This window comes from Chiloscyllium punctatum, chromosome 13, assembly GCF_047496795.1.
Source record: "Chiloscyllium punctatum isolate Juve2018m chromosome 13, sChiPun1.3, whole genome shotgun sequence".
NCBI classification, from domain to species: domain Eukaryota; kingdom Metazoa; phylum Chordata; class Chondrichthyes; order Orectolobiformes; family Hemiscylliidae; genus Chiloscyllium; species Chiloscyllium punctatum.
In genome coordinates, this window is record NC_092751.1 from 77,393,158 (window position 1) to 77,411,133 (window position 17,976).

Consider the following 17,976-nt stretch of genomic DNA (forward strand, 5'->3'; position numbering starts at 1 on the left):
AAACAATTTTCGTTTTAGGCTCAGATTTCCAGCAACTGCAGCTATTTGTATTATGTTAACATTCATAATGTTTTGGACAAAACCAATGACCAGCTAGCATCGGAAAATCGGCAGAAGTACTGGTACACCGATATGTTAGCTGAACAATACAACCATTCCATGAGCGGGAATACGATCCGGGCCACGGTGCTGAGAGTACCGAATCTTCACAAGTAAATAACAAGACAAGGCGATAGATACTATCGTATTTAGTGTAAATAAAACACCCTTTATGAACATTTTCGTTGCAGATTATTTTCAACTTGTCTTCGTAGATTTACAAAGTGGGAAAAGGCCATTCCGCCTGATCAGAGAGCCATCTATTCCAGTCGCAGTTTCCAACTTTGGCCCAAAGTGTCGTGTGTTCTAATGTTCCCAGGGCAAATGTCAATGACTTTATCCTGTGTTCTTAAATGGCACAGATGTATGACACTTCCACAACGACTTGTCACTCTTTTGAGGAACTCATGCTCATTTTCACCCACAAAGGCACCCCCAAACCGACAGAGGTCTCCGTTGTGGTGAGCTGGAATTTGAAATGGACAATAAGACAAAGGCAAGTTTTAAATGCGGAAGCACAGAAGCGACGTCCCGGCAGGGCTTTGCAGGGGAGCGTCAACGAGGGGCACGGTTAAAGGGAGACATTCCCCACGAGCCAGGTAGGACTCGAACCTACAATCTTCTGATCCGAAGTCAGACGCGTTATCCATTATGCTACTGGCCCAATAGACGCGCACACCCACGGCAGAATGTCGATATGTAATGCCATGGACTTTCACGGAATCAGAATTAAAAAGGTGAACAAGCAGCGAAGATAATCACCAACACTGCTTCACTTCGAAGTTTCCAATTTGTGAAGCAGTGCCTTTCACTGGCAAAGGAGAAACATTTGTCCAGAGCTGCCTGCTTCAGGGTCGCCTCCTTCTCTGCTGGAAGTGCCCATCGTTTTATTCACATTCACGACGCGATTTCCTGATCTACTACAGTGAAAACGTGTCATGGTGTCGTCTAAGCAAGACCCTGCCGAAACTCAGCGAGAGACATCTGCTCATTTCGAGCTCAGGATGTGGAATTAGACGAGCTGCGTGACACCTTTTATTGGCGCCGCCACTTCACTGCAAATTAGCGGCTCAAAATGAGCCGTTGTTAGCATCAGCTTGATTTGTACCTTCCTGCAGTGCATTTGCTAAACAACATCAGATAGATCCCATCCGGCCCAGCTGACTTATCTATTTTCACACTCTGCAGTATTTCTAATATCTCTTCCTTGTGAACCTCAATCTCTTCTAGTCTAGACGCAAGTATCTCTGTATCTTCCTCGCCAACATTTTCATTATCTATAGCGAACTCTGTCGAAAAATATTTATTTAATGCTTCCTCTATCTCCACTGACTCCACACACGACTTCCCACTATTATCCTTGATTGTCCCAGATTTAACTCTCGTCATTCTTTTATTCCTGACATACCTATGGAAAGCCTTAGCGTTAACCCTGATCCTATCTGCCAACAACTTCTCATGTCTCCTCCTGGCTCTTCCCAGCTCTCTTTTTAGGTCTTTCCTGAGATCGTTGGAAACCTCGAGCGCTCTAACTGAGTTTTCACGTTTTGTCCTAACATAAGACTTCTTGTTCTTCTTGACCAGGGATTCCACCTTCCTTAGTAAACCACGGCTCACGCGTTCTATATCTTCCTCCCTGCCTGGCAGGTACATACTTATCGAGGACACACAGGAGCTTTTCCTTGAATAAGCTTCACATTTTTAATGTGCTCACCCCCTACAGTTTCCTACCCAACTCTGCGCTTCCTAAATCTTACCTCATTGCATCGTGATTTCCCTTCCACCAGCTGAAACTCTTGCTCCGTGGAGTACACCTATCCCTTTCCATCACGAAAGTAAACCTGAGAGAATTGTGATCGCTGTCTCCACAGTGCTCACCTACTTCCAAATCTAAAACCTGGCCAGGCTCGTTACCCAGTACTAAATCGAAAGTGGCTTCTTCCCTTGAAGGCATGTCTACATACTGTGTCAGGAATCCCTCCCGCACACACTGGACAAAAACTGACCCATCTATCGTACTCGTACTGTCGTGATCTCAGTCAATATTTGGATATTGTCTTGAGTGTTCCAGAGTTTTTCATTGTCCCACCGTCCAGATGAAGTTTGTATTGCTCACGTACGGGAGCGATAATTCTTTCAATGTCTCAGATCAATTCCTGTGCCGAGAACATCAGAGTCAATGTCCCTTCCTCTACTCGGACTGACAATTTACACTTCTTCAATCTCCTGTGATTCCATTTCCCAAAGAGTTTCTCAAGATTTCCAAAGCTGGAGCCTAAATTATATGGTTTGCTTCCTAAACATTTTTCCAACTGCCAACTGACAATATGTTCACAGTATCTCTTCACAATCCTCTGGCTTTTCCATGTCCAGGGATGAGAAGTCCCATTTGGTGGAGAGAGTTCCTAGGCTGGTGAGTTTCACTTTGGAACAAAGATGGTTAAGTGGCAATTTCCTGCGGTTGTTTGTAATGATGGGAGACGGAGCGGTGGGGAATGAGCACTCTGACGAGCAAGAGGAAGTGTTGCCAATGACCAGACTCAGAGAACAGAGGACAAGGGATTAAAGGAATCTAATGAAAAGCAGCACTTCTGCTCAGGGCGTTCAATAACAACTGCAGAAACCCGATGTGTCGAGCAGTGTATCTGGAAAGAGAAACAGAGATAATGTTTTAAATGTGGAGCATTTCTGATGAAGAACTCGAGTTTCTCAAGTCTAATCAAATTACAGGCCTGGTTTGCAAAACGGGCTTTCTGAACTTTGAATTGTTCCAGCAGCAAAGCACGGAAAACGTAGTCAGCAGGATTCGAATCTACGTGGGGAGACCCCAATGGATTTATAATCCAGCGCCTTAACCACTCGGCCATGACTACAGACGGCACTGCGTCCTGAGCACTGACCAAATCAGCCGTGATCTCATTGAAAGCTGCCGCTGACTTGAGTGAAATGTTTCCATCTCCATTCATACCTTTGCTGTCATTTGTAAGGTGCGAGACACCAATGTCAAAGAAGAAAAGCACAAAGTTAGGAAAAGATATTTGCAGCAAAATTGAGTCAAAATTATTTATTGAAAGGAAAATCACACTTGGCAATTTGCTCGATCTCTTTGCGAACATGACCAGCAGAGGTAATCAAGGGAGCTATTGATCTGAGTATTCTTGGACATGAAACAAACAAAGGTTAGTGACATATTCATTTCTTTATTTAGCGAACGAAATGGTCTTTCCTGATGGTTACAATGAAAGAGATGGTTCCCAATAAAAGACAGAGATCAAGTCGCTTGTAGATATACTTCAATGTGATACGATTCACTTTCAGCCCCTAATTACCCCAGAGATGGAGGGGGTGAGTTACTTTTCTTCACTCTTCAATTCCACAGCATGGAGGTACAGATATGAAACCGCCAGAGATGGAGTTCTTGAATTGGGAACCAGCGACACTGAAGGAACTCGGCAGGAGTGAGGACTGCAGATGCTGGAAACCTGATTTTAGATCAGAAAATGCTGGAAAAGCACAGCAGCATCCGAGGAGCAGGAAAGTCGATGTTTCTGTTGCCAGTCTTTCTGCGTTCCGCAAACAATTTTCGTTTTAGGCTCAGATTTCCAGCAACTGCAGCTATTTGTATTATGTTAACATTCATAATGTTTTGGACAAAACCAATGAGCTGCTAGCATCGGAAAATCGGCAGAAGTACTGGTACACCGATATGTTAGCTGAACAATACAACCATTCCATGAGCGGGAATACGATCCGGGCCACGGTGCTGAGAGTACCGAATCTTCACAAGTAAATAACAAGACAAGGCGATAGATACTATCGTATTTAGTGTAAATAAAACACCCTTTATGAACATTTTCGTTGCAGATTATTTTCAACTTGTCTTCGTAGATTTACAAAGTGGGAAAAGGCCATTCCGCCTGATCAGAGAGCCATCTATTCCAGTCGCAGTTTCCAACTTTGGCCCAAAGTGTCGTGTGTTCTAATGTTCCCAGGGCAAATGTCAATGACTTTATCCTGTGTTCTTAAATGGCACAGATGTATGACACTTCCACAACGACTTGTCACTCTTTTGAGGAACTCATGCTCATTTTCACCCACAAAGGCACCCCCAAACCGACAGAGGTCTCCGTTGTGGTGAGCTGGAATTTGAAATGGACAATAAGACAAATGCAAGTTTTAAATGCGGAAGCACAGAAGCGACGTCCCGGCAGGGCTTTGCAGGGGAGCGTCAACGAGGGGCACGGTTAAAGTGAGACATTCCCCACGAGCCAGGTAGGACTCGCACCTACAATCTTCTGATCCGAAGTCAGACGCGTTATCCATTACGCTACTGGCCCAATAGACGCGCACACCCACGGCAGAATGTCGATATGTAATGCCATGGACTTTCACGGAATCAGAATTAAAAAGGTGAACAAGCAGCGAAGATAATCACCAACACTGCTTCACTTCGAAGTTTCCAATTTGTGAAGCAGTGCCTTTCACTGGCAAAGGAGAAACATTTGTCCAGAGCTGCCTGCTTCAGGGTCGCCTCCTTCTCTGCTGGAAGTGCCCATCGTTTTATTCACATTCACGACGCGATTTCCTGATCTACTCCAGTGAAAACGTGTCATGGTGTCGTCTAAGCAAGACCCTGCCGAAACTCAGCGAGAGACATCTGCTCATTTCGAGCTCAGGATGTGGAATTAGACGAGCTGCGTGACACCTTTTATTGGCGCCGCCACTTCACTGCAAATTAGCGGCTCAAAACGAGCCGTTGTTAGCATCAGCTTGATTTGTACCTTCCTGCAGTGCATTTGCTAAACAACATCAGATAGATCCCATCCGGCCCAGCTGACTTATCTATTTTCACACTCTGCAGTATTTCTAATATCTCTTCCTTGTGAACCTCAATCTCTTCTAGTCTAGACGCAAGTATCTCTGTATCTTCCTCGCCAACATTTTCATTATCTATAGCGAACTCTGTCGAAAAATATTTATTTAGTGCTTCCTCTATCTCCACTGACTCCACACACGACTTCCCACTATTATCCTTGATTGTCCCAAATTTAACTCTCGTCATTCTTTTATTCCTGACATACCTATGGAAAGCCTTAGCGTTAACCCTGATCCTATCTGCCAACAACTTCTCATGTCTCCTCCTGGCTCTTCCCAGCTCTCTTTTTAGGTCTTTCCTGAGATCGTTGGAAACCTCGAGCGCTCTAACTGAGTTTTCACGTTTTGTCCTAACATAAGACTTCTTGTTCTTCTTGACCAGGGATTCCACCTTCCTTAGTAAACCACGGCTCACGCGTTCTATATCTTCCTCCCTGCCTGGCAGGTACATACTTATCGAGGACACACAGGAGGTTTTCCTTGAATAAGCTTCACATTTTTAATGTGCTCACCCCCTACAGTTTCCTACCCAACTCTGCGCTTCCTAAATCTTACCTCATTGCATCGTGATTTCCCTTCCACCAGCTGAAACTCTTGCTCCGTGGAGTACACCTATCCCTTTCCATCACGAAAGTAAACCTGAGAGAATTGTGATCGCTGTCTCCACAGTGCTCACCTACTTCCAAATCTAAAACCTGGCCAGGCTCGTTACCCAGTACTAAATCGAAAGTGGCTTCTTCCCTTGAAGGCATGTCTACATACTGTGTCAGGAATCCCTCCCGCACACACTGGACAAAAACTGACCCATCCAACGTACTCGTACTGTCGTGATCTCAGTCAATATTTGGATATTGTCTTGAGTGTTCCAGAGTTTTTCATTGTCCCACCGTCCAGATGAAGTTTGTATTGCTCACGTACGGGAGCGAGAATTCTTTCAATGTCTCAGATCAATTCCTGTGCCGAGAACATCAGAGTCAATGTCCCTTCCTCTACTCGGACTGACAATTTACACTTCTTCAATCTCCTGTGATTCCATTTCCCAAAGAGTTTCTCAAGATTTCCAAAACTGGAGCCTAAATTATATGGTTTGCTTCCTAAACATTTTTCCAACTGCCAACTGACAATATGTTCACAGTATCTCTTCACAATCCTCTGGCTTTTCCATGTCCAGGGATGAGAAGTCCCATTTGGTGGAGAGAGTTCCTAGGCTGGTGAGTTTCACTTTGGAACAAAGATGGTTAAGTGGCAATTTCCTGCGGTTGTTTGTAATGATGGGAGATGGAGCGGTGGGGAATGAGCACTCTGACGAGCAAGAGGAAGTGTTGCCAATGACCAGAGTCAGAGAACAGAGGACAAGGGATTAAAGGAATCTAATGAAAAGCAGCACTTCTGCTCAGGGCGTTCAATAACAACTGCAGAAACCCGATGTGTCGAGCAGTGTATCTGGAAAGAGAAACAGAGATAATGTTTTAAATGTGGAGCATTTCTGATGAAGAACTCGAGTTTCTCAAGTCTAATCAAATTACAGGCCTGGTTTGCAAAACGGGCTTTCTGAACTTTGAATTGTTCCAGCAGTGAAGCACGGAAAACGTAGTCAGCAGGATTCGAACCTACATGGGGAGACCCCAATGGATTTCTAATCCATCGCCTTAACCACTCGGCCATGACTACAGACGGGACTGCGTTTTGAGCACTGACCAAATCAGCCGTGATCTCATTGAAAGCTGCCGCTGACTTGAGTGAAATGTTTCCATCTCCATTCATACCTTTGCTGTCATTTGTAAGGTGCGAGACACCAATGTCAAAGAAGAAAAGCACAAAGTTAGGAAAAGATATTTGCAGCAAAATTGAGTCAAAATTATTTATTGAAAGGAAAATCACACTTGGCAATTTGCTCGATCTCTTTGCGAACATGACCAACAGAGGTAATCAAGGGAGCTATTGATCTGAGTATTCTTGGACATGAAACAAACAAAGGTTAGTGACATAATCATTTCTTTATTTAGCGAACGAAATGGTCTTTCCTGATGGTTACAATGAAAGAGATGGTTCCCAATAAAAGACAGAGATTAAGTCGCTTGTAGATATACTTCAATGTGATACGATTCACTTTCAGCCCCTAATTACCCCAGAGATGGAGGGGGTGAGTTACTTTTCTTCACTCTTCAATTCCACAGCATGGAGGTACAGATATGAAACCGCCAGAGATGGAGTTCTTGAATTGGGAACCAGCGACACTGAAGGAACTCGGCAGGAGTGAGGACTGCAGATGCTGGAAACCTGATTTTAGATCAGAAAATGCTGGAAAAGCACAGCAGCATCCGAGGAGCAGGAAAGTCGATGTTTCTGTTGCCAGTCTTTCTGCGTTCCGCAAACAATTTTCGTTTTAGGCTCAGATTTCCAGCAACTGCAGCTATTTGTATTATGTTAACATTCATAATGTTTTGGACAAAACCAATGAGCTGCTAGCATCGGAAAATCGGCAGAAGTACTGGTACACCGATATGTTAGCTGAACAATACAACCATTCCATGAGCGGGAATACGATCCGGGCCACGGTGCTGAGAGTACCGAATCTTCACAAGTAAATAACAAGACAAGGCGATAGATACTATCGTATTTAGTGTAAATAAAACACCCTTTATGAACTTTTTCGTTGCAGATTATTTTCAACTTGTCTTCGTTGATTTACAAAGTGGGAAAAGGCCATTCCGCCTGATCAGAGAGCCATCTATTCCAGTCGCAGTTTCCAACTTTGGCCCAAAGTGTCGTGTGTTCTAATGTTCCCAGGGCAAATGTCAATGACTTTATCCTGTGTTCTTAAATGGCACAGATGTATGACACTTCCACAACGACTTGTCACTCTTTTGAGGAACTCATGCTCATTTCCACCCACAAAGGCACCCCCAAACCGACAGAGGTCTCCGTTGTGGTGAGCTGGAATTTGAAATGGACAATAAGACAAATGCAAGTTTTAAATGCGGAAGCACAGAAGCGACGTCACGGCAGGGCTTTGCAGGGGAGCGTCAACGAGGGGCACGGTTAAAGTGAGACATTCCCCACGAGCCAGGTAGGACTCGAACCTACAATCTTCTGATCCGAAGTCAGACGCGTCATCCATTACGCTACTGGCCCAATAGACGCGCACACCCACGGCAGAATGTCGATATGTAATGCCATGGACTTTCACGGAATCAGAATTAAAAAGGTGAACAAGCAGCGAAGATAATCACCAACACTGCTTCACTTCGAAGTTTCCAATTTGTGAAGCAGTGCCTTTCACTGGCAAAGGAGAAACATTTGTCCAGAGCTGCCTGCTTCAGGGTCGCCTCCTTCTCTGCTGGAAGTGCCCATCGTTTTATTCACATTCACGACGCGATTTCCTGATCTACTCCAGTGAAAACGTGTCATGGTGTCGTCTAAGCAAGACCCTGCCGAAACTCAGCGAGAGACATCTGCTCATTTCGAGCTCAGGATGTGGAATTAGACGAGCTGCGTGACACCTTTTATTGGCGCCGCCACTTCACTGCAAATTAGCGGCTCAAAACGAGCCGTTGTTAGCATCAGCTTGATTTGTACCTTCCTGCAGTGCATTTGCTAAACAACATCAGATAGATCCCATCCGGCCCAGCTGACTTATCTATTTTCACACTCTGCAGTATTTCTAATATCTCTTCCTTGTGAACCTCAATCTCTTCTAGTCTAGACGCAAGTATCTCTGTATCTTCCTCGCCAACATTTTCATTATCTATAGCGAACTCTGTCGAAAAATATTTATTTAGTGCTTCCTCTATCTCCACTGACTCCACACACGACTTCCCACTATTATCCTTGATTGTCCCAGATTTAACTCTCGTCATTCTTTTATTCCTGACATACCTATGGAAAGCCTTAGCGTTAACCCTGATCCTATCTGCCGACAACTTCTCATGTCTCCTCCTGGCTCTTCCCAGCTCTCTTTTTAGGTCTTTCCTGAGATCGTTGGAAACCTCGAGCGCTCTAACTGAGTTTTCACGTTTTGTCCTAACATAAGACTTCTTGTTCTTCTTGACCAGGGATTCCACCTTCCTTAGTAAACCACGGCTCACGCGTTCTATATCTTCCTCCCTGCCTGGCAGGTACATACTTATCGAGGACACACAGGAGGTTTTCCTTGAATAAGCTTCACATTTTTAATGTGCTCACCCCCTACAGTTTCCTACCCAACTCTGCGCTTCCTAAATCTTACCTCATTGCATCGTGATTTCCCTTCCACCAGCTGAAACTCTTGCTCCGTGGAGTACACCTATCCCTTTCCATCACGAAAGTAAACCTGAGAGAATTGTGATCGCTGTCTCCACAGTGCTCACCTACTTCCAAATCTAAAACCTGGCCAGGCCCGTTACCCAGTACTAAATCGAAAGTGGCTTCTTCCCTTGAAGGCATGTCTACATACTGTGTCAGGAATCCCTCCCGCACACACTGGACAAAAACTGACCCATCCAACGTACTCGTACTGTCGTGATCTCAGTCAATATTTGGATATTGTCTTGAGTGTTCCAGAGTTTTTCATTGTCCCACCGTCCAGATGAAGTTTGTATTGCTCACGTACGGGAGCGATAATTCTTTCAATGTCTCAGATCAATTCCTGTGCCGAGAACATCAGAGTCAATGTCCCTTCCTCTACTCGGACTGACAATTTACACTTCTTCAATCTCCTGTGATTCCATTTCCCAAAGAGTTTCTCAAGATTTCCAAAACTGGAGCCTAAATTATATGGTTTGCTTCCTAAACATTTTTCCAACTGCCAACTGACAATATGTTCACAGTATCTCTTCACAATCCTCTGGCTTTTCCATGTCCAGGGATGAGAAGTCCCATTTGGTGGAGAGAGTTCCTAGGCTGGTGAGTTTCACTTTGGAACAAAGATGGTTAAGTGGCAATTTCCTGCGGTTGTTTGTAATGATGGGAGATGGAGCGGTGGGGAATGAGCACTCTGACGAGCAAGAGGAAGTGTTGCCAATGACCAGAGTCAGAGAACAGAGGACAAGGGATTAAAGGAATCTAATGAAAAGCAGCACTTCTGCTCAGGGCGTTCAATAAAAACTGCAGAAACCCGATGTGTCGAGCAGTGTATCTGGAAAGAGAAACAGAGATAATGTTTTAAATGTGGAGCATTTCTGATGAAGAACTCGAGTTTCTCAAGTCTAATCAAATTACAGGCCTGGTTTGCAAAACGGGCTTTCTGAACTTTGAATTGTTCCAGCAGTAAAGCACGGAAAACGTAGTCAGCAGGATTCGAACCTACATGGGGAGACCCCAATGGATTTCTAATCCATCGCCTTAACCACTCGGCCATGACTACAGACGGCACCGCCTCCTGAGCACTGACCAAATCAGCCGTGATCTCATTGAAAGCTGCCGCTGACTTGAGTGAAATGTTTCCATCTCCATTCATACCTTTGCTGTCATTTGTAAGGTGCGAGACACCAATGTCAAAGAAGAAAAGCACAAAGTTAGGAAAAGATATTTGCAGCAAAATTGAGTCAAAATTATTTATTGAAAGGAAAATCACACTTGGCAATTTGCTCGATCTCTTTGCGAACATGACCAACAGAGGTAATCAAGGGAGCTATTGATCTGAGTATTCTTGGACATGAAACAAACAAAGGTTAGTGACATATTCATTTCTTTATTTAGCGAACGAAATGGTCTTTCCTGATGGTTACAATGAAAGAGATGGTTCCCAATAAAAGACAGAGATTAAGTCGCTTGTAGATATACTTCAATGTGATACGATTCACTTTCAGCCCCTAATTACCCCAGAGATGGAGGGGGTGAGTTACTTTTCTTCACTCTTCAATTCCACAGCATGGAGGTACAGATATGAAACCGCCAGAGATGGAGTTCTTGAATTGGGAACCAGCGACACTGAAGGAACTCGGCAGGAGTGAGGACTGCAGATGCTGGAAACCTGATTTTAGATCAGAAAATGCTGGAAAAGCACAGCAGCATCCGAGGAGCAGGAAAGTCGATGTTTCTGTTGCCAGTCTTTCTGCGTTCCGCAAACAATTTTCGTTTTAGGCTCAGATTTCCAGCAACTGCAGCTATTTGTATTATGTTAACATTCATAATGTTTTGGACAAAACCAATGAGCTGCTAGCATCGGAAAATCGGCAGAAGTACTGGTACACCGATATGTTAGCTGAACAATACAACCATTCCATGAGCGGGAATACGATCCGGGCCACGGTGCTGAGAGTACCGAATCTTCACAAGTAAATAACAAGACAAGGCGATAGATACTATCGTATTTAGTGTAAATAAAACACCCTTTATGAACATTTTCGTTGCAGATTATTTTCAACTTGTCTTCGTAGATTTACAAAGTGGGAAAAGGCCATTCCGCCTGATCAGAGAGCCATCTATTCCAGTCGCAGTTTCCAACTTTGGCCCAAAGTGTCGTGTGTTCTAATGTTCCCAGGGCAAATGTCAATGACTTTATCCTGTGTTCTTAAATGGCACAGATGTATGACACTTCCACAACGACTTGTCACTCTTTTGAGGAACTCATGCTCATTTTCACCCACAAAGGCACCCCCAAACCGACAGAGGTCTCCGTTGTGGTGAGCTGGAATTTGAAATGGACAATAAGACAAATGCAAGTTTTAAATGCGGAAGCACAGAAGCGACGTCCCGGCAGGGCTTTGCAGGGGAGCGTCAACGAGGGGCACAGTTAAAGCGAGACATTCCCCACGAACCAGGTAGGACTCGAACCTACAATCTTCTGATCCGAAGTCAGACGCGTTATCCATTACGCTACTGGCCCAATAAACGCGCACAGCCACGGCAGAATGTCGATATGTAATGCCATGGACTTTCACGGAATCAGAATTAAAAAGGTGAACAAGCAGCGAAGATAATCACCAACACTGCTTCACTTCGAAGTTTCCAATTTGTGAAGCAGTGCCTTTCACTGGCAAAGGAGAAACATTTGTCCAGAGCTGCCTGCTTCAGGGTCGCCTCCTTCTCTGCTGGAAGTGCCCATCGTTTTATTCACATTCACGACGCGATTTCCTGATCTACTCCAGTGAAAACGTGTCATGGTGTCGTCTAAGCAAGACCCTGCCGAAACTCAGCGAGAGACATCTGCTCATTTCGAGCTCAGGATGTGGAATTAGACGAGCTGCGTGACAACTTTTATTGGCGCCGCCACTTCACTGCATATTAGCGGCTCAAAACGAGCCGTTGTTCGCATCAGCTTGATTTGTACCTTCCTGCAGTGCATTTGCTAAACAACATCAGATAGATCCCATCCGACCCAGCTGACTTATCTATTTTCACACTCTGCAGTATTTCTAATATCTCTTCCTTGTGAACCTCAATCTCTTCTAGTCTAGACGCAAGTATCTCTGTATCTTCCTCGCCAACATTTTCATTATCTATAGCGAACTCTGTCGAAAAATATTTATTTAGTGCTTCCTCTATCTCCACTGACTCCACACACGACTTCCCACTATTATCCTTGATTGTCCCAGATTTAACTCTCGTCATTCTTTTATTCCTGACATACCTATGGAAAGCCTTAGCGTTAACCCTGATCCTATCTGCCAACAACTTCTCATGTCTCCTCCTGGCTCTTCCCAGCTCTCTTTTTAGGTCTTTCCTGAGATCGTTGGAAACCTCGAGCGCTCTAACTGAGTTTTCACGTTTTGTCCTAACATAAGACTTCTTGTTCTTCTTGACCAGGGATTCCACTTCCTTAGTAAACCACGGCTCACGCGTTCTATATCTTCCTCCCTGCCTGACAGGTACATACTTATCGAGGACACACAGGAGCTTTTCCTTGAATAAGCTTCACATTTTTAATGTGCTCACCCCCTACAGTTTCCTACCCAACTCTGCGCTTCCTAAATCTTACCTCATTGCATCGTGATTTCCCTTCCACCAGCTGAAACTCTTGCTCCGTGGAGTACACCTATCCCTTTCCATCACGAAAGTAAACCTGAGAGAATTGTGATCGCTGTCTCCACAGTGCTCACCTACTTCCAATTCTAAAACCTGGCCAGGCTCGTTACCCAGTACTAAATCGAAAGTGGCTTCTTCCCTTGAAGGCATGTCTACATACTGTGTCAGGAAGCCCTCCCGCACACACTGGACAAAAACTGACCCATCTATCGTACTCGTACTGTCGTGATCTCAGTCAATATTTGGATATTGTCTTGAGTGTTCCAGAGTTTTTCATTGTCCCACCGTCCAGATGAAGTTTGTATTGCTCACGTACGGGAGCGATAATTCTTTCAATGTCTCAGATCAATTCCTGTGCCGAGAACATCAGAGTCAATGTCCCTTCCTCTACTCGGACTGACAATTTACACTTCTTCAATCTCCTGTGATTCCATTTCCCAAAGAGTTTCTCAAGATTTCCAAAGCTGGAGCCTAAATTATATGGTTTGCTTCCTAAACATTTTTCCAACTGCCAACTGACAATATGTTCACAGTATCTCTTCACAATCCTCTGGCTTTTCCATGTCCAGGGATGAGAAGTCCCATTTGGTGGAGAGAGTTCCTAGGCTGGTGAGTTTCACTTTGGAACAAAGATGGTTAAGTGGCAATTTCCTGCGGTTGTTTGTAATGATGGGAGACGGAGCGGTGGGGAATGAGCACTCTGACGAGCAAGAGGAAGTGTTGCCAATGACCAGAGTCAGAGAACAGAGGACAAGGGATTAAAGGAATCTAATGAAAAGCAGCACTTCTGCTCAGGGCGTTCAATAACAACTGCAGAAACCCGATGTGTCGAGCAGTGTATCTGGAAAGAGAAACAGAGATAATGTTTTAAATGTGGAGCATTTCTGATGAAGAACTCGAGTTTCTCAAGTCTAATCAAATTACAGGCCTGGTTTGCAAAACGGGCTTTCTGAACTTTGAATTGTTCCAGCAGCAAAGCACCGAAAACATAGTCAGCAGGATTCGAATCTACGTGGGGAGACCCCAATGGATTTCTAATCCATCGCCTTAACCACTCGGCCATGACTACAGACGGCACTGCGTCCTGAGCACTGACCAAATCAGCCGTGATCTCATTGAAAGCTGCCGCTGACTTGAGTGAAATGTTTCCATCTCCATTCATACCTTTGCTGTCATTTGTAAGGTGCGAGACACCAATGTCAAAGAAGAAAAGCACAAAGTTAGGAAAAGATATTTGCAGCAAAATTGAGTCAAAATTATTTATTGAAAGGAAAATCACACTTGGCAATTTGCTCGATCTCTTTGCGAACATGACCAGCAGAGGTAATCAAGGGAGCTATTGATCTGAGTATTCTTGGACATGAAACAAACAAAGGTTAGTGACATATTCATTTCTTTATTTAGCGAACGAAATGGTCTTTCCTGATGGTTACAATGAAAGAGATGGTTCCCAATAAAAGACAGAGATTAAGTCGCTTGTAGATATACTTCAATGTGATACGATTCACTTTCAGCCCCTAATTACCCCAGAGATGGAGGGGGTGAGTTACTTTTCTTCACTCTTCAATTCCACAGCATGGAGGTACAGATATGAAACCGCCAGAGATGGAGTTCTTGAATTGGGAACCAGCGACACTGAAGGAACTCGGCAGGAGTGAGGACTGCAGATGCTGGAAACCTGATTTTAGATCAGAAAATGCTGGAAAAGCACAGCAGCATCCGAGGAGCAGGAAAGTCGATGTTTCTGTTGCCAGTCTTTCTGCGTTCCGCAAACAATTTTCGTTTTAGGCTCAGATTTCCAGCAACTGCAGCTATTTGTATTATGTTAACATTCATAATGTTTTGGACAAAACCAATGACCTGCTAGCATCGGAAAATCGGCAGAAGTACTGGTACACCGATATGTTAGCTGAACAATACAACCATTCCATGAGCGGGAATACGATCCGGGCCACGGTGCTGAGAGTACCGAATCTTCACAAGTAAATAACAAGACAAGGCGATAGATACTATCGTATTTAGTGTAAATAAAACACCCTTTATGAACATTTTCGTTGCAGATTATTTTCAACTTGTCTTCGTAGATTTACAAAGTGGGAAAAGGCCATTCCGCCTGATCAGAGAGCCATCTATTCCAGTCGCAGTTTCCAACTTTGGCCCAAAGTGTCGTGTGTTCTAATGTTCCCAGGGCAAATGTCAATGACTTTATCCTGTGTTCTTAAATGGCACAGATGTATGACACTTCCACAACGACTTGTCACTCTTTTGAGGAACTCATGCTCATTTTCACCCACAAAGGGAGACACACAGAAAGGCACCCCGAAACCGACAGAGGTCTCCGTTGTGTTGAGCTGGAATTTGAAATGGACAATAAGACAAATGCAAGTTTTAAATGCGGAAGCACAGAAGCGACGTCCCGGCAGGGGAGCGTCAACGAGGGGCACGGTTAAAGTGAGACATTCCCCACGAGCCAGGTAGGACTCGAACCTACAATCGTCGGATCCGATGTCAGACGCGTTATCCATTACGCAACTGGCCCAATAGACGCGCCAAGTAACGGCAGAATGTCGATATGTAATGCCATGGACTTTCACGGAATCAGAATTAAAAAGGTGAACAAGCAGCGAAGATAATCACCAACACTGCTTCACTTCGAAGTTTCCAATTTGTGAAGCAGTGCCTTTCACTGGCAAAGGAGAAACATTTGTCCAGAGCTGCCTGCTTCAGGGTCGCCTCCTTCTCTGCTGGAAGTGCCCATCGTTTTATTCACATTCACGACGCGATTTCATGATCTACTCCAGTGAAAACGTGTCATGGTGTCGTCTAAGCAAGACCCTGCCGAAACTCAGCGAGAGACATCTGCTCATTTCGAGCTCAGGATGTGGAATTAGACGAGCTGCGTGACACCTTTTATTGGCGCCGCCACTTCACTGCAAATTAGCGGCTCAAAACGAGCCGTTGTTAGCATCAGCTTGATTTGTACCTTCCTGCAGTGCATTTGCTAAACAACATCAGATAGATCCCATCCGGCCCAGCTGACTTATCTATTTTCACACTCTGCAGTATTTCTAATATCTCTTCCTTGTGAACCTCAATCTCTTCTAGTCTAGACGCAAGTATCTCTGTATCTTCCTCGCCAACATTTTCATTATCTATAGCGAACTCTGTCGAAAAATATTTATTTAGTGCTTCCTCTATCTCCACTGACTCCACACACGACTTCCCACTATTATCCTTGATTGTCCCAAATTTAACTCTCGTCATTCTTTTATTCCTGACATACCTATGGAAAGCCTTAGCGTTAACCCTGATCCTATCTGCCAACAACTTCTCATGTCTCCTCCTGGCTCTTCCCAGCTCTCTTTTTAGGTCTTTCCTGAGATCGTTGGAAACCTCGAGCGCTCTAACTGAGTTTTCACGTTTTGTCCTAACATAAGACTTCTTGTTCTTCTTGACCAGGGATTCCACCTTCCTTAGTAAACCACGGCTCACGCGTTCTATATCTTCCTCCCTGCCTGACAGGTACATACTTATCGAGGACACACAGGAGCTTTTCCTTGACTAAGCTTCACATTTTTAATGTGCTCACCCCCTACAGTTTCCTACCCAACTCTGCGCTTCCTAAATCTTACCTCATTGCATCGTGATTTCCCTTCCACCAGCTGAAACTCTTGCTCCGTGGAGTACACCTATCCCTTTCCATCACGAAAGTAAACCTGAGAGAATTGTGATCGCTGTCTCCACAGTGCTCACCTACTTCCAAATCTAAAACCTGGCCAGGCTCGTTACCCAGTACTAAATCGAAAGTGGCTTCTTCCCTTGAAGGCATGTCTACATACTGTGTCAGGAAACCCTCCCGCACACACTGGACAAAAACTGACCCATCTATCGTACTCGTACTGTCGTGATCTCAGTCAATATTTGGATATTGTCTTGAGTGTTCCAGAGTTTTTCATTGTCCCACCGTCCAGATGAAGTTTGTATTGCTCACGTACGGGAGCGAGAATTCTTTCAATGTCTCAGATCAATTCCTGTGCCGAGAACATCAGAGTCAATGTCCCTTCCTCTACTCGGACTGACAATTTACACTTCTTCAATCTCCTGTGATTCCATTTCCCAAAGAGTTTCTCAAGATTTCCAAAGCTGGAGCCTAAATTATATGGTTTGCTTCCTAAACATTTTTCCAACTGCCAACTGACAATATGTTCACAGTATCTCTTCACAATCCTCTGGCTTTTCCATGTCCAGGGATGAGAAGTCCCATTTGGTGGAGAGAGTTCCTAGGCTGGTGAGTTTCACTTTGGAACAAAGATGGTTAAGTGGCAATTTCCTGCGGTTGTTTGTAATGATGGGAGACGGAGCGGTGGGGAATGAGCACTCTGACGAGCAAGAGGAAGTGTTGCCAATGACCAGAGTCAGAGAACAGAGGACAAGGGATTAAAGGAATCTAATGAAAAGCAGCACTTCTGCTCAGGGCGTTCAATAACAACTGCAGAAACCCGATGTGTAGAGCAGTGTATCTGGAAAGAGAAAAAGAGATAATGTTTTAAATGTGGAGCATTTCTGATGAAGAACTCGAGTTTCTCAAGTCTCATCAAATTACAGGCCTGGTTTGCAAAACACGCTTTCGGAACTTTGAATTGTTCCAGCAGCAAAGCACGGATAACGTAGTCAGCAGGATTCGAACCTTCGTGGGGAAACCCCAATGGATTTCTAATCCATCGCCTTAACCACTCGGCCATGACTACAGACGGCACCGCACCCTGAGCACTGACCAAATCAGTCGTGATCTCATTGAAAGCTGCCGCTGACTTGAGTGAAATGTTTCCATCTCCATTCATACCTTTGCTGTCATTTGTAAGGTGCGAGACACCAATGTCAAAGAAGAAAAGCACAAAGTTAGGAAAAGATATTTGCAGCAAAATTGAGTCAAAATTATTTATTGAAAGGAAAATCACACTTGGCAATTTGCTCGATCTCTTTGCGAACATGACCAGCAGAGGTAATCAAGGGAGCTATTGATCTGAGTATTCTTGGACATGAAACAAACAAAGG

General features: G+C 44.4%; 9 non-coding genes across 9 annotated transcripts; all 9 read right to left on the reverse strand.

The window, feature by feature from the left end:
* Positions 1 to 690: 690 nt before the first annotated feature.
* Positions 691 to 763, reverse strand: trnar-ucg (transfer RNA arginine (anticodon UCG)). Its single transcript has one exon. It is a non-coding gene; the product is annotated as a tRNA-Arg (tRNA).
* Positions 764 to 2,890: 2,127 nt separating this feature from the next.
* trnay-aua (transfer RNA tyrosine (anticodon AUA)) lies at positions 2,891 to 2,972 on the reverse strand. Its single transcript has one exon. It is a non-coding gene; the product is annotated as a tRNA-Tyr (tRNA).
* Positions 2,973 to 4,363: 1,391 nt separating this feature from the next.
* Positions 4,364 to 4,436, reverse strand: trnar-ucg (transfer RNA arginine (anticodon UCG)). Its single transcript has one exon. It is a non-coding gene; the product is annotated as a tRNA-Arg (tRNA).
* A 2,127-nt stretch (positions 4,437 to 6,563) lies between these two features.
* On the reverse strand, positions 6,564 to 6,645 carry trnas-aga (transfer RNA serine (anticodon AGA)). Its single transcript has one exon. It is a non-coding gene; the product is annotated as a tRNA-Ser (tRNA).
* A 1,391-nt stretch (positions 6,646 to 8,036) lies between these two features.
* Positions 8,037 to 8,109, reverse strand: trnar-ucg (transfer RNA arginine (anticodon UCG)). The gene has a single exon. It is a non-coding gene; the product is annotated as a tRNA-Arg (tRNA).
* A 2,127-nt stretch (positions 8,110 to 10,236) lies between these two features.
* On the reverse strand, positions 10,237 to 10,318 carry trnas-aga (transfer RNA serine (anticodon AGA)). The gene has a single exon. It is a non-coding gene; the product is annotated as a tRNA-Ser (tRNA).
* Positions 10,319 to 11,709: 1,391 nt separating this feature from the next.
* trnar-ucg (transfer RNA arginine (anticodon UCG)) lies at positions 11,710 to 11,782 on the reverse strand. The gene has a single exon. It is a non-coding gene; the product is annotated as a tRNA-Arg (tRNA).
* A 2,126-nt stretch (positions 11,783 to 13,908) lies between these two features.
* On the reverse strand, positions 13,909 to 13,990 carry trnas-aga (transfer RNA serine (anticodon AGA)). The gene has a single exon. It is a non-coding gene; the product is annotated as a tRNA-Ser (tRNA).
* Positions 13,991 to 17,587: 3,597 nt separating this feature from the next.
* trnas-aga (transfer RNA serine (anticodon AGA)) lies at positions 17,588 to 17,669 on the reverse strand. Its single transcript has one exon. It is a non-coding gene; the product is annotated as a tRNA-Ser (tRNA).
* Positions 17,670 to 17,976: the final 307 nt, after the last annotated feature.